We start from the raw sequence: 13,127 nt of genomic DNA, 5'->3' as shown, positions 1-13,127 counted from the left end.
ATTTTAATTACCATTGACCCAGACACAGAATCTCAAGAAATCTAAATATCTCTCTCCTTCCACTGGATCCCATCCCAAGTCTGGATATCCTTTCTCAACAAGCTCAGAGTTGGATTGCAAACCACAACGGGAAAGATAGATGGCAATTTTCTCCAAGTAATGTTCTCTGAAAAACAAGTATATGCTTCACATAGAATCATATGAATGGCAAATTTTCAAATAATTATATTCAAATAACTGTCGCAGTATGCTGTCTATAGAATCCAAACAATCTAAGTCATCCACTAAGCAATACATTAATCTGTATCTGCCATATTTCATGGCACGATCTGTATCATGAAAGCGAACTTAAGATTAAGGCAGAAGGCTAATCAAGAGTACTGACCTAAGTGCAAGAGCCAATTTAGTATTTTCCATGAGTGAGGAATAAGCCACATCCAGAGGCGTACTGCCACGCAGAGATGGTCGCGAGAGAAGAATGTTACTATTCTCCAGAAGAAATGCAAAATGGTCAAACATAGCCTTCTGGTTCTGACGAGAAGTCCTGCAGAAGTGGCACAGGAATCGGCAACAAGCTACGACCATCTCGTGAGAGGTGTCCTGATTTGAACAATACAAAAATGCGAAGATAGAAATAAAATAAAACTTACATTAAATTAAAGTAGTGTCCTTAACTAATTTGTACAGAGAAAAAAGACCAGTAAATATTTTACAATTCCATTACTAAGTGAGATTTGAGGTTCTCATGGCAGCAAGCATGATGATGGCTGTCTTATCGGTTGTTGCACCATGTAGTCTGACATAAGTCCATTGACGTTTGAGAGGTGGTGCCGCCTCGATCATCAGGGCAATGATTACTCAGCAACCCAGAAGATGACCACCGTCAATTCCATTAGTGTTATAATTCATTTTTGTATGACATTTTGATAATTAAATGGGGAAAACATGCAATTGTCTTAACAACTGTTACATGTAATAAGTAGATATGAACAAATAAGTCAATTATGAAAGTAAATGCAGTATTTTCAACATGACATGGAACAGTGTAATGAACAACATCATACCCATGCAGTTCTAGTAGGCAGACACTAGTATTTCATAAGAAACGTTTAGATGTGTTTACATGTCATCATACAAACTTCAAACATTTAGATGAAATAAAACATCAAATCAAAACATTCTGTTGGCCGCCATATTGTTATATTATTTTATTTTTATTTGTAGTGTTCTGTGTGACGACAGGTCCATACGAACAGGATCCTTCCATCCTTTTCTCGGACTGGGACCTGTTCATATACGTTCTTCGCAGATGATCCAGAAGTGGTTTGCCATTGCCTTCTTCTGTGTGTGAATGGAGTAATTGTTGGGATGCCATGGAGGAAAACTCCGTGTTGCCTAGACCACGGCCTTGCCCAACACAAGTTATAAATTCGAACCCGAGACCCCAGGATTACAAGGCCAGCGTTCTAACCGCTAGACCACCTCATCTTATTATTATTTAGTGTTCTGTGTGACGACAGGTCCATATGAACAGGATCCTTTTCTCGGACTGGGACCTGTTCATATACGTTCTTGGCAGATGATCCAGAAGTGGTTTGCCATTGCCTTCTTCTGTGTGTGAATGGAGTAATTGTTGGGATGCCACGGAGGAAAACTCCGTGTTGCCTAGACCACGGCCTTGCCCAACACAAGTTATAAATTCGGGCCCATAAGTTTTCATGGTAGCACTCTTTGTTCTGTTCAGTGCAGATTCCAGTGGTATACAACAGCAGTGGTCACACTGAATAATAGGATATGTAGACAGACGTGAGAAGCTTGATAACAGGGTTAAAAGAAGGATGAAATACGTTCCCTCTGCATGCTAAACAAATACTGAGAAGTGGTACTGAATTTCAACCTTCTCCTTTTGAGGCAATTCTCCTTCTTGTTCCGTGACTTGAGTTTGTGTCTGGGTGTCTGACTGGGCCTGAGCTCGTTTGCCAAGAGTATTCATCATCACTGCCATCACATTTTCATGGACACGCAGGATTCTAATCAGGTCAGGATGCTGGAAGAATATATAGTTGTTCACCAGTTTCCTAAAAAATAATATATATTAAGTGCATTTAGAACAATGTACAGCAGTTAACATAATAATGGATTCAGTATTATGAATGTTCAAATAGTAGCCTGGAAAGAACATACGACCCCCAGTGGCATCTTTTATAACAGATAATAAACTTTTCATTATAATTTTTACACTCCACCTCAAGTGCGTCATTGCTGCACGCATTCAAATAACGGCATTATGTCATCATTGCACTAACGTAACCCAGTGTCACTGTTGTGCAAAAATGTGTTCTGACAATGATCTCTACTCCCAGTGTGGGACAACATAAAAGTAAAAACACAATTTACTATCTAACATAACTCCAAAATCTTTTATACAGTCAAAATGGAAAATTGAAACATCATTTACATAGTAATTAAAATTATACTTTTAGTCTCAAGTGTGAAAGATATAATTTTAGTTTTCTAAATATTAATTCCATACAGTTTACACTACATTACTTTTGTACAAAATCAATCATATCTCTTTTTAACCCTTGAAATTATTTGGAAACTGCCAGGTCCACTAGTTGTGTATAATTACGTGAGAAAAAATAAACAACAATAAGAATAATCACCATAATTACTGGTGAAACCAACTTACCATAGTCGTTCTCTCATCAGGCCCTCCTCCTCTTGCGACATCTGCACAGGCAACAGAGATCTTATCTGACTCAAACCAACCCACATTTGAGCGACATCATCCTTTGTCTTACTGTTAATTATGTATGTCTTCTGTAATGATCTAATGAGCTCACCAATGCTGTCATACTGTCGCACCAACAAGCTGAAATATTAAACAATGCTTAACATATATAATTTTTTACATCTGTAAAAAATTATATATGTTGAGAAGCCTCTAGAGGAGGCTAGGGCTCGATTTTGGGCTGTTACGCCATAGTAGTAGTAGTAGTAGTAATTCATAGCTTAGACTTTTTCCAAAAAATGTCTATGTGTACATGAAAGTACAATGTTACGTATCTTGCAAATAATAAGAACTTTAGTGAGAATGAGTGTTATGTAACACCACATATGACAGTTACCATAACTGATTCTGGGGGGGGGGGATCAGAAACCTTTAGTCATTGTCGTCAACATTAATCTCTACTGTCTGTATGTCTCAGCTTATGTACAATTCAGATGCCATTATGCCAATGTCATTGCTATACTGCAATACCGTGAATAGGTTAAAATCATTTTTTGAAGTTTGCTTGGACATCCACTCAGTTTATGAATTATGAATTGACACTAAGTGTTATCAACCATGGACTATTAAGACAGCGTCAGTAAGTAGAATATTCACCTAGAGTATTATAAGTCTCATTATTTCGCGTGACAATAACTTGATTCACGGAACCAAAGGACTGGTCTAAGGAATAAAAATATTTATAGAATTTTTTGACTTCAATTTAAACACTTTCCAATGGAACACATTTGCAGAACCAAGAGCATAAATTGCCTAGTTATACTTGTAGGTTAAAATTTTTTCACAGAACTTCAAGTTACTAAGCATAATTGCATTATAAGCCAACAATTCTTGGAATAAAGAAAGACAATAAAACAGAGGAAACAAATGAAATGAAAATGAAATATTCATGAACAAGAGGGACGCGCGGAAGAGGGTTTGTGTCACCGAGGCAACCGGCAACAGGAAAAGTGTCTGAAGAAACAATCACTGTCAACTTACCTGAACATTTCTCGTACAAGCTTAGATGTTTCAATCTGAGACTCTTCAGCCCACCTTACAATTGTACTAATTAATATTTTTCTGAAAACCTCTGTAACAGTTACATAAGATGGTTAAACAAGATATAATAAAACTAGTAAAAAGCCCATTTAAATTCAATGGGGAATCTTTCATATCCAAATCCCTCACTCTCTCTTCTTCTCCTTTATCCTTTTGTATCTTCTTCAAACCTTTCTCCCATCTCTCTTTCTTACTTTCTTTAATCCATTTCATACCTTCTTTCCTTCTTTTACTTGTATTCATTTCCAATCCCTTTCACATATCAGTATTCTTGAACCTTCCCATCCTTCGTAATAACCGAACCCCTCTTTTTAGTTCACACAACACATCACAGTGACTACTTCACTTTTACAAATTATCATCATGCGGATATTTGATATGGAAAAATTTAATCTCAAGATGCTACATAATGTGGAAATTATCAAATTTAATCAAAATTCACTTATTCCGTTCTTGAGTTGTTTCATGAATATGGGCAAATGGACTGAAATGATTTTAGAAGGTGTTCCTCAAAGTTGCAAACACACCTAAACACGATAATAAATAATGATAAATACCAAAACAATCACAGCTCATGATAAGCAGTAAAACTGTCCCTAACACATTGCTGGGATTATGTAATAAGACTTAGGACTAACAGCTTACCTTCTGGTGATTTCTTTAAAGGTTCTTCTACTTCTATTCTTCTACTTCTATTTCCAGTTCTTTCACAGCGTTGATAAAATTAAATAAACGCTTGAATGGGTGAGACTTCGCCACATCTGCTGCGGGTTCCTGAAGAAAACATGAAAATTCTTAACTGTTGACCACTCTTGACAGCTTATCACAGCAATATGGACTTCCCTTACAGCAAAACAATACACCATCTTCACCTCACCTCAGTTTCTTCAGGCTCCTGCAGAGCACTTAGTGAAACGTAGGACATAAGCCTGTCGTGGAACTTAGCCAGACGCTCGGCCTTGCTCTTCTCCACAGGGGCAATTCTCCCTCTCTTCTCCCTCCAAGTTCTTAAAGCCAAGAATTGCATTCATCTGCAAAATATCAATAAAACACAATTATTCTGCAATTTTTCCACAAATTTAGAATTCTGTCAAATGAAGAATCTTTTTAACAATGATTTTTGTACAAGTTATGTTCTCCAGTTTTATGATTAACCTTCAAAGGTTGAAAGGGATATGTGTGAGTGGATGAATGGCACTATATTGTAATCATATATTTTATTTATTAATATGAGCTCAGATGTTGAAACATGTCCTATACGCTGTTTAGCGTCACGTATAAATGTTTTACGTAGCAATTATAATTCACAGACTTCAGCTATGTATATTCAACTGAAGTTCATACCTTTCCATCAGTAATGGATGTAAAATTAAAACAAGGCATGAATTAAAACAAACCTTCAGAATAATGTCAGAGTCCTGAAAAAAAAAAGTATACTGCAAGACGAGATTTGTTTAACTTCCGAACAGCATCCATAGTGACCAACAGTTCTAGCTTGTTTTATACAATTCATGCTGAATTGTTAGAGAGAAAGAAATCCAGCAAAAACTGAAAGTACGAAAGCACTTACTTGCTCTCGAGGTGGGCATCTGAATTCTCTGGTCTTCTTAGCTGCAACAGCTGATGGCATGTCAGACTGCTTGATTTCAACGTTTCTTCTCAGTTGATCCTATAATAAAAAACATTATAGGAAACAATAACATGAAACTAGCACATTACTCATAAGATTTGCTATGACCAATCTTATGTAAGAACCACAGTAACATCCCTTCTTAGAGTGAGCTATATGATGAAATAGACAGTTAGGTTTCTTATTATAATTCTAATATTTGATTCTCTTAAAGAATTTCTTGAAGGCTCACTCACTTACGTCAAACAAGTTGCATCTTATTCTGTTTAACTACGAAACTTCAATACCATTCTAAAGCTTAACGACAACAGGATAATATTAAAAACTATACAATGAACAAACTAGTAATGAAGAAATAATTATTTCAGTATTTTTCTTCCCACTGAAAAATATATTTAACGTTCTGTGACATTTTCACGAAAGGCCCCCTTAAAAACTACACGGTTTCAGTAATCTTGATAACTTGTAAGCAGTTACTTAATCAGTCGGAAAGATAAATTACTTCAGTTTAGTTAGTGTGTAATGTAAGTCAGTGTTTCTATGATAATTTTAAAACTTAATTTCAATATAAACTTGAAACATTCTTTCACTCTAAATTCCAAGTACTAATAACAATATTTTGTGTACAAAGTTTAGACAATTATTTAGAAAATGGAGTAGTTTGTAATTTATACCCTAGGTTCATAAAAGACTTGACAAATCTTGCAAATTTCTTGCTTTAAATAGAAATTTGAACCTGCAAACTATGGCATGTAATTAGAATAAATTATAGTTTTCTGGCTATTACTGTCTAGAAGTAGAACTTACAGTCTGAAGATCACTAATAAAATCGTGACTGAAGGCGATGGTGGATTCCACTCTGTGCCGAAGCTGAATATCACAAAGGTGATGAAGCAAGTAACACATCTGAAGTTTAGCTCCTTCAGCCATCTTCATTTGTAACAAGCCCTTCTTATGCTCATCCTTACCATCTGCAAGGCACAGTTTATATATGAGCATATTTTTTACTGAAATTTGGGACAGGCAGGTAAATACAGACAATTAAATTTTGTCAAAATTCTTACAAGCAATCCATCCAGATAAATTCTGGCCTAGTGTACCGCTGAAGTAGGTTTTCTTTTATTTATTTAAGACCATATTAAACAGTCGTGACACAGTAATTCTGTTTACTGTTATGCTTCGCAGTGACTTACTTATCATGTAGACAATTTTTACCAATAAATTGTCAAGGTGCAGTCATATGGTCAGCAGCAGGACAACAAACTCTGAATGTAAGAAGAAGTAATAAATTTAATTTCACTCCCTCCAATGTGATAAGAGTTCATTTCAGATATCAAATCATCATGGAAAATGTGGGCAATTTTGTATCGTGAATTGACAGGAAAAGATTAAAAGTTATTCATACAGCTAACTCAGTCTAGAAATAACTTCACAGACCCTGTGTCGAGGCAAGAACAGTCGGGTCGTACGACATGACTACAAAACTGAAAATAAATGTAAAGTAGTTACGTATATAAAGACAGATTTTTACAAAAACTTTACGTTCAGGTAAATGGGTTCATTCTCAAGAACAGAGCTTTCATTTGACATTCTAAGCTTAAAAATGCAATAAATACACTGTATTTTGTAACAAGGATCACTTTATATACATGTGCGTAGACCACGGGAATTTAGATGTCGTACCTAAAACATTAATGGTTTAGTTGTATGCTAGTGGCCAGCTTGAATGCACATAAGCCATAATGCAAGGCCAAGAAAGGTTAATATTTAAATGCTCTCTCTTCCCAGCTTTTATCTCAAATTATTATACACGTACAAAAATTACCTTTCTGAAATGATTCATCCCAAGTCCCTGGATCAATCATGATCAGCGACTTAACAACATCTTCAACCAGGAACGAACGGTCCACCAATTTCAGCGAGGGCCTGAAAAAACATCGAACATTTTCATCAGTACACGCACAGCTCTTTATAAAGAATAAATCGAACCAAACCATTCCACAAATGCCCAAGTTTATACAATTTATACGCAGTAGTCTCTTGTAACTGGACCCACAAAAACTATCTTTAATCGCCCTGATGACGGAGGCAGTATGACCTCCGAAACGTTGGTTAACATCGACCAGACTATGTAGTGCAACAACCCAGAAGACGGCAATCTTCATACTCATCGCCCTGATGACGGAGGCAGTCTGACCTCCGAAACGTTGGTTAACATCGACCAGACTACACGGCGCAACAACCCAGAAGACGGAAATCTTTATCTTTAATTGAATTTATTGAATACGTAAATATTCGACTTAGAAGCAATCTGACTGGCCATATGATACAAACATATCATTTATTAAATTTTTTATCATTAATATAAAAATGGGACCCTGTGGAACCAAGGGATCACTGTACTTGTATTCAAACATGCAGTTTAAGAAATATTTAATCCAATTTGTTGCTTTAATCCAAACAGGATTGAACTGTAACTGCAAGAATAAGAACCAATCACATCACAGACTTCAATAAATTTGAATCAGGAAGGTAGCCTACAGGTTCCCAATATCAAAAAAAATGTAATCCTGATTCAGCATTATAAAGTTTTTACGTGCACGTGTGTGTACATATTTTCTCCTTTTTCACAGAGTACAACAAGTTTAACAACATTTTATTAGCAAAACAGAATTCTAATAATATTTTCTATTCTTCTTACAATAATTTAAAAATGTACGTCTGTCATATTCATCTGTGGTCTTACTGATTCTGTTTTTAGGCAGCGCAGACTATGGTCCATTGCAGGATCTTCATATAATTCCTTTAACTCTGGACCCAACGGAACGATATATTCATTTTTACAAACCTCCCTGAAAGACAAAATCATTACTTCAGATGATTACCTAAAACTCAAAATTTAATTAACATATACTACAGTAACTTATGAATATACAATCAAATTAGGTCAAACACATGAACACAAAATTTTTAAGACTCGTCGTCTTTTAGTGAATCCTGGTTATTAACCATTCCCTGTACACCATTATATCGATTTAAGTCTGCATCACTTGTGGACCGATGCATTTTACCTACAACGGAGACTGTAGACGAGATAAACGTTGAATAGATATTGATTAATTTTCAAATGTATTTTTTACTTTTTATAAAAATCATAAAAAGGAAAGCTTCTACTGAAAACACAGTACTTTCAAAAGATTTGACACACACAAAAACAAACAGCAGTAGCGTTGAATACGCTTACACAGATATGTACTTAATGTTTTGTATTATAATACTGAATTGTAAGTAACAGATGTTAGTATCCTTCGCATTCTAAAATCTGAGTGATTGGTGAGGAAAACCCTACTATAATCTTGTTGGATTAATTTACTATATTCATAATAATAAAGTTCTGTTGTAGTGAAATGCAATAAATAAATTAATAACATCACATTTTAATACACAAAGGTCAATGAGTTTTGTTCAAATGAGTGGCACATCATGTATTTGTAACAATATCCGCAAATGGAAAAATAATTGTTCATCTTGCGTAGGGAATGACCAATATTTTCATTATACTGATATTTTGTTACAGTGGAGTACATTATACTGAAAATTTAATGTAGTAATAAACACTTCCCTTGGCATGCTGCATCCCATTCTGTACCGATAAACCACATAAACAGAACCTATCAAAATCATGTAAATATACATTTTGTCTGTTGTGACTAAATTACATAATACGACAATTTATACAAGATATATAAAAAGTACTCAAACCAATTATTTTTTACTTGACAAGATGTTTCACGATTGACAGATGCCACAAGATACTTTTCATTAACTTTCCTTACAGTCACAAATCAGAGTAAATACATCAAGTTTAAGGTTTACATGCGTCATGTTTGTGTTTTTTGATTAAAATATATAATAAAATTCAGGTCAATACACAAAACTTGATTTAGATGTTAAAATTTAAAATTTAAATTTGCGCCATTCATCACTATAAGGATGTTGAATGAAAGCGCTCTAATGTAACATCCTTAGTGATGAATGGCGCAAATTTAAATTTTAAATTTTAACATTTAAATTTTAACATCTAAATCAAGTTTTGTGTATTGACCTGAATTTTATTATATATTTTACATCAATTTATATTTCTGATCAGTATTTTTGTCCTACGACCAAGCTGTCCTAGTCCATGTCCCATCCATGAGACTACTTACAACGAGTATCCGCACTAAATAAAAACTCACACGAGAACTACAACTGCTAAATAAGCTTCAGCCTGGAATTGTCATGGACTGTCCATGTTATTCATACACATTATTTTGTGTATATGTACTGCATATATGTGCACATGCATTACATATACCATCCACTTTATTTGCGATGAAACAGTGGGTAAGGAAATTCTACATTTTCAGAGACACCTTCATTTGAATATACTTCAGAACAGTAGACTGCTGGCTGCATGGATACTTGCTTCAAGAATATACAAGTAATTATAAGACAATTTTTACCTCTTCTCAGAAAAAATGCAATTAACAAGTTGTACCGAGAGCAGAACCATTGAACGTTGTAATTGGAAACCAACCGCTGGAGAATGTGGAGCATTTCAAGTACTTGGGAAGCATAGTCACGACGGACGCCCTATGCACCAAGGAAGTAAAAGCAAGGATAGCCATGGCCAAGGCAGCTTTCGTCAAGAAGAGGATACTTCTCACTAGCAAGTTGGGCTTGGAGATGAAGAAGAAACTAGTGAAGTGTTACGTATGGAGTGTCGCGCTGTATGGAGCAGAGACTTGGACACTCAGGAAGAAGGAACAGAAATACCTGGAGAGTTTCGAAATGTGGTGTTGGAGAAGAATAGAGAAGATCAGGTGGACGGATCGAGTGACCAACGAAGAAGTATTGAGGAGAGTCAACGAGCAAAGAAACATTCTGCAGGCGATTACACGAAGGAAAGCTAACTGGCTGGGACATATTATGAGAAGGAATGGGTTACTGAGTGATATCATCGAAGGCCAGGTTGAAGGAAAGCGAGGACTGGGAAGAAGATTGATACAGCTAACCGACGACCTTAAACAAGGAAAGAAGATGACGTTCCAGGAGTTAAAACGAGAAGCTGAGAATAGGGAAAACTGGAGAGCTCTTTTTGGGCAGAGCAATGGACCTGTCGTAAGACAGAACACTTAATAATAATAATAACTCAGATTCTCCCTAAACCAGTCTGGATTTAGTGGTCAATAGCTGCATAATTCATGCATGAGAACCAGTTAAAGAGGTGGTGATATAGGCAAATAAATTTTTAATTTTAAGTGTGTGCTATAAACAAGTGTCGCTAAATCCAAGTAAATACTAACAAAGCAGACACTTTGGTTTTTCTTTTAAATAAAAATTCTAAAAAATGGAAGTCAAGTGTAAAGTTTTGTAAAACAGATACATTTTTATGTTTTATATTTAGGAGGGTCTCATATTATAACACAATAGTATAATAGCTCAAATTTTAACATCAAACCAGTGCCTTCATATCACTACTTCTTAAATGGGATTGTGATCCAGAAATTAATATTTTGCAGATGCTCTACGTAATGGTGTTATTCAGCTGCGTACTTTCTACAGTTAACTACCTTCAAAACAGATAGAAATTAATGTGTCTAGAATAGCTAATTAATTCAACTCTACAAAAATGAGCAGATCACATAATCTCTAGTATAGCACTATATGCTTTTTTTACTCCTTTACTGACGAGGGCAGTATCTTCAGTCAACCATGTACTTTCACACAAAAGCGTGTGCATTTGACAAATTGTGGGTTGCTGAGTGCAGTGGTGACAGCCTTTTCCCTGCCAGGGCACAGTCACGCCTTCTACAGACCATGCGATGGAAGTAATATATGTGTATCATGAGAAGGTGCCAAAGCTGATTCAAAAATAGGGAACTTTAACTATGCAAGTAAATCGAGGACTGCCCACACGTCCACCAGTTTAATGCATCCATATGCCATTGACATGGCTACATCTATAGCAGAAAAACTGCACCAGAAAGTATATATTTACTTCCAAGAACATGAAAGTTTAGAAGAGATCATCCAGAGAAAAACACTGATCATATGACCCATGAATCCAGCTTAAAAATATTTTTATCAAAGCCAGCGCAAGCTATTAAATGACAAAAAGTCATTTGCAACAATTTTATGAACGCATCTGCGGAGAAAATATTGATGAAAGAGCCTTGATTACACTTGTTTCCTGGACTGGTCACAGAGATCCAAAGACAGTGAAACTCGCTCTGCCAAGTAAATATTTTGCTGTGTTAATCATTGCTGACAGAACAACAAAATATGTTCATCTTCTTCCTTCATAATAATAATAATAATCCGTGGAGTAACAGCTCCAGAGAGCCAAAGCCGACTAACTTGACTGCTGGCCTCACGTCCACATGCCTAAGCAGAGGTGAACGATCATCCGACCAGATATAGGGTGACGTGTGGTCAGCACGACGAACCCCCAGCCATTGCTAGCTTTCCTGACTGGAGTACGCTACTCATTGTAGCTCCCCAATTTCCTCAGGATGCTGGGTTGGCACCGGTCCCATACGCTGGCCGAAAGCTCACGAGAAAATTTCTTCTCCCCCGAGACTCGAACCAGCACGCGTTCTGTATCACCAGTCCGAAGCATGATGCCTCGGACTGCGCGGCTACGACGCGGGACATCATCTTCCTTCAGCAGTATAAAAATTACATAAGGCAGGCTGGATATCATGTAAGAGTCTGCTTGTATGTTTCTCTGCATGGAAGAAACCTGGTTATGCTATCCACAAAACATGCGACGCATTTGTAAATACAAAGTAAAATTCAACTTTGGGTTGGAGCCATGTCTCACTGTTGCTTTTATTAAATGCTCTTAAAGGACTTACTTTAACTGTTTTCAGCATTTTATTCCCAATCTACACTTGCACTTTGATGCTGACCATGGCAGTAACTTGTAATACCATGTTATTCTCATGTGTAGCATGACCTTCGCAACTGTGTTGACAACTTTCAATAAATATTTCTGACACTTCAATTGATCTCAATCCAACACCTCTATCCAGTTGACCGTACATCCATTGGTGGGCTGCACCAGGAGCAAGTGTGACCTGCACTACTGCATTCATCAGCCCACAATTTACAAACTGCGTCCACCTTCATGAGCAAATGCATGGTCAACCAAAGATAGCATTCCTGTGAGTGCAAATTATAAGTTTTCAGATATTAAAACCCTAATAAACTCAAATAATTTGTACTCAAATGAACTGAATTACTACTTGACGACGGCACACGTGGCAAATTATTTTATTTTCCTGACTTACTTATCGTACGATCAATTAAGTCGAGGAATACTCCGACCACATCTCCCACTTGCCATTGTTTGCCAAATGACTCAGCTGCCCCACAACAAATCTTTTCTTCCTTTAAATCAAAGAGAATATCAAATCACGTCTAAACTAACATCTTCTAATTATCATACTGAAATTTGCCTTTATGTGCAGTAAAGGAAGCCATTCTTATAAGTTGCTATTATATTCACTAATGGCCACAGATAATTTTATAGTGACCTGAACAATTAACACAGCATTACTCTTACGCCGCAATGCTCCGACATTCAGAATGCACAGTAGTGTAATCAGGACCAGC

The 13,127-nt window shown here is 36.2% G+C and overlaps 1 long non-coding RNA gene and 1 pseudogene across 2 annotated transcripts in view; one reads left to right on the top strand and one right to left on the bottom strand.

The window, feature by feature from the left end:
- LOC147870927 (uncharacterized) overlaps positions 1-13,127 on the top strand; it is a 474,306-nt gene that overhangs the window by 25,857 nt on the left and 435,322 nt on the right. The gene's annotated exons all lie outside the window — the stretch shown is intronic.
- The window catches only part of LOC147870934 (ryanodine receptor-like), a 70,487-nt pseudogene that overhangs the window by 32,593 nt on the left and 24,767 nt on the right, over positions 1-13,127 (bottom strand). The window contains exons 22-33 of the transcript XR_015533026.1: positions 12,856-12,902; positions 12,402-12,635; positions 7,291-7,391; positions 6,273-6,436; positions 5,406-5,504; positions 4,713-4,866; positions 4,481-4,609; positions 3,776-3,866; positions 2,693-2,875; positions 1,898-2,078; positions 386-600; positions 12-166 (exon numbers count right to left, since the gene is read on the bottom strand). The product of XR_015533026.1 is annotated as a ryanodine receptor-like (transcript). The remainder of the gene's footprint in view (positions 1-11; positions 167-385; positions 601-1,897; positions 2,079-2,692; positions 2,876-3,775; positions 3,867-4,480; positions 4,610-4,712; positions 4,867-5,405; positions 5,505-6,272; positions 6,437-7,290; positions 7,392-12,401; positions 12,636-12,855; positions 12,903-13,127) is intronic.

This window comes from Zootermopsis nevadensis, unplaced genomic scaffold (assembly GCF_977971745.1).
Source record: "Zootermopsis nevadensis isolate Lab colony 2312 unplaced genomic scaffold, Znev_1.0 Znev_ptg000083l, whole genome shotgun sequence".
Taxonomy (NCBI): Eukaryota; Metazoa; Arthropoda; class Insecta; order Blattodea; family Termopsidae; genus Zootermopsis; species Zootermopsis nevadensis.
This window is presented reverse-complemented; position numbering and strand designations above follow the sequence as displayed.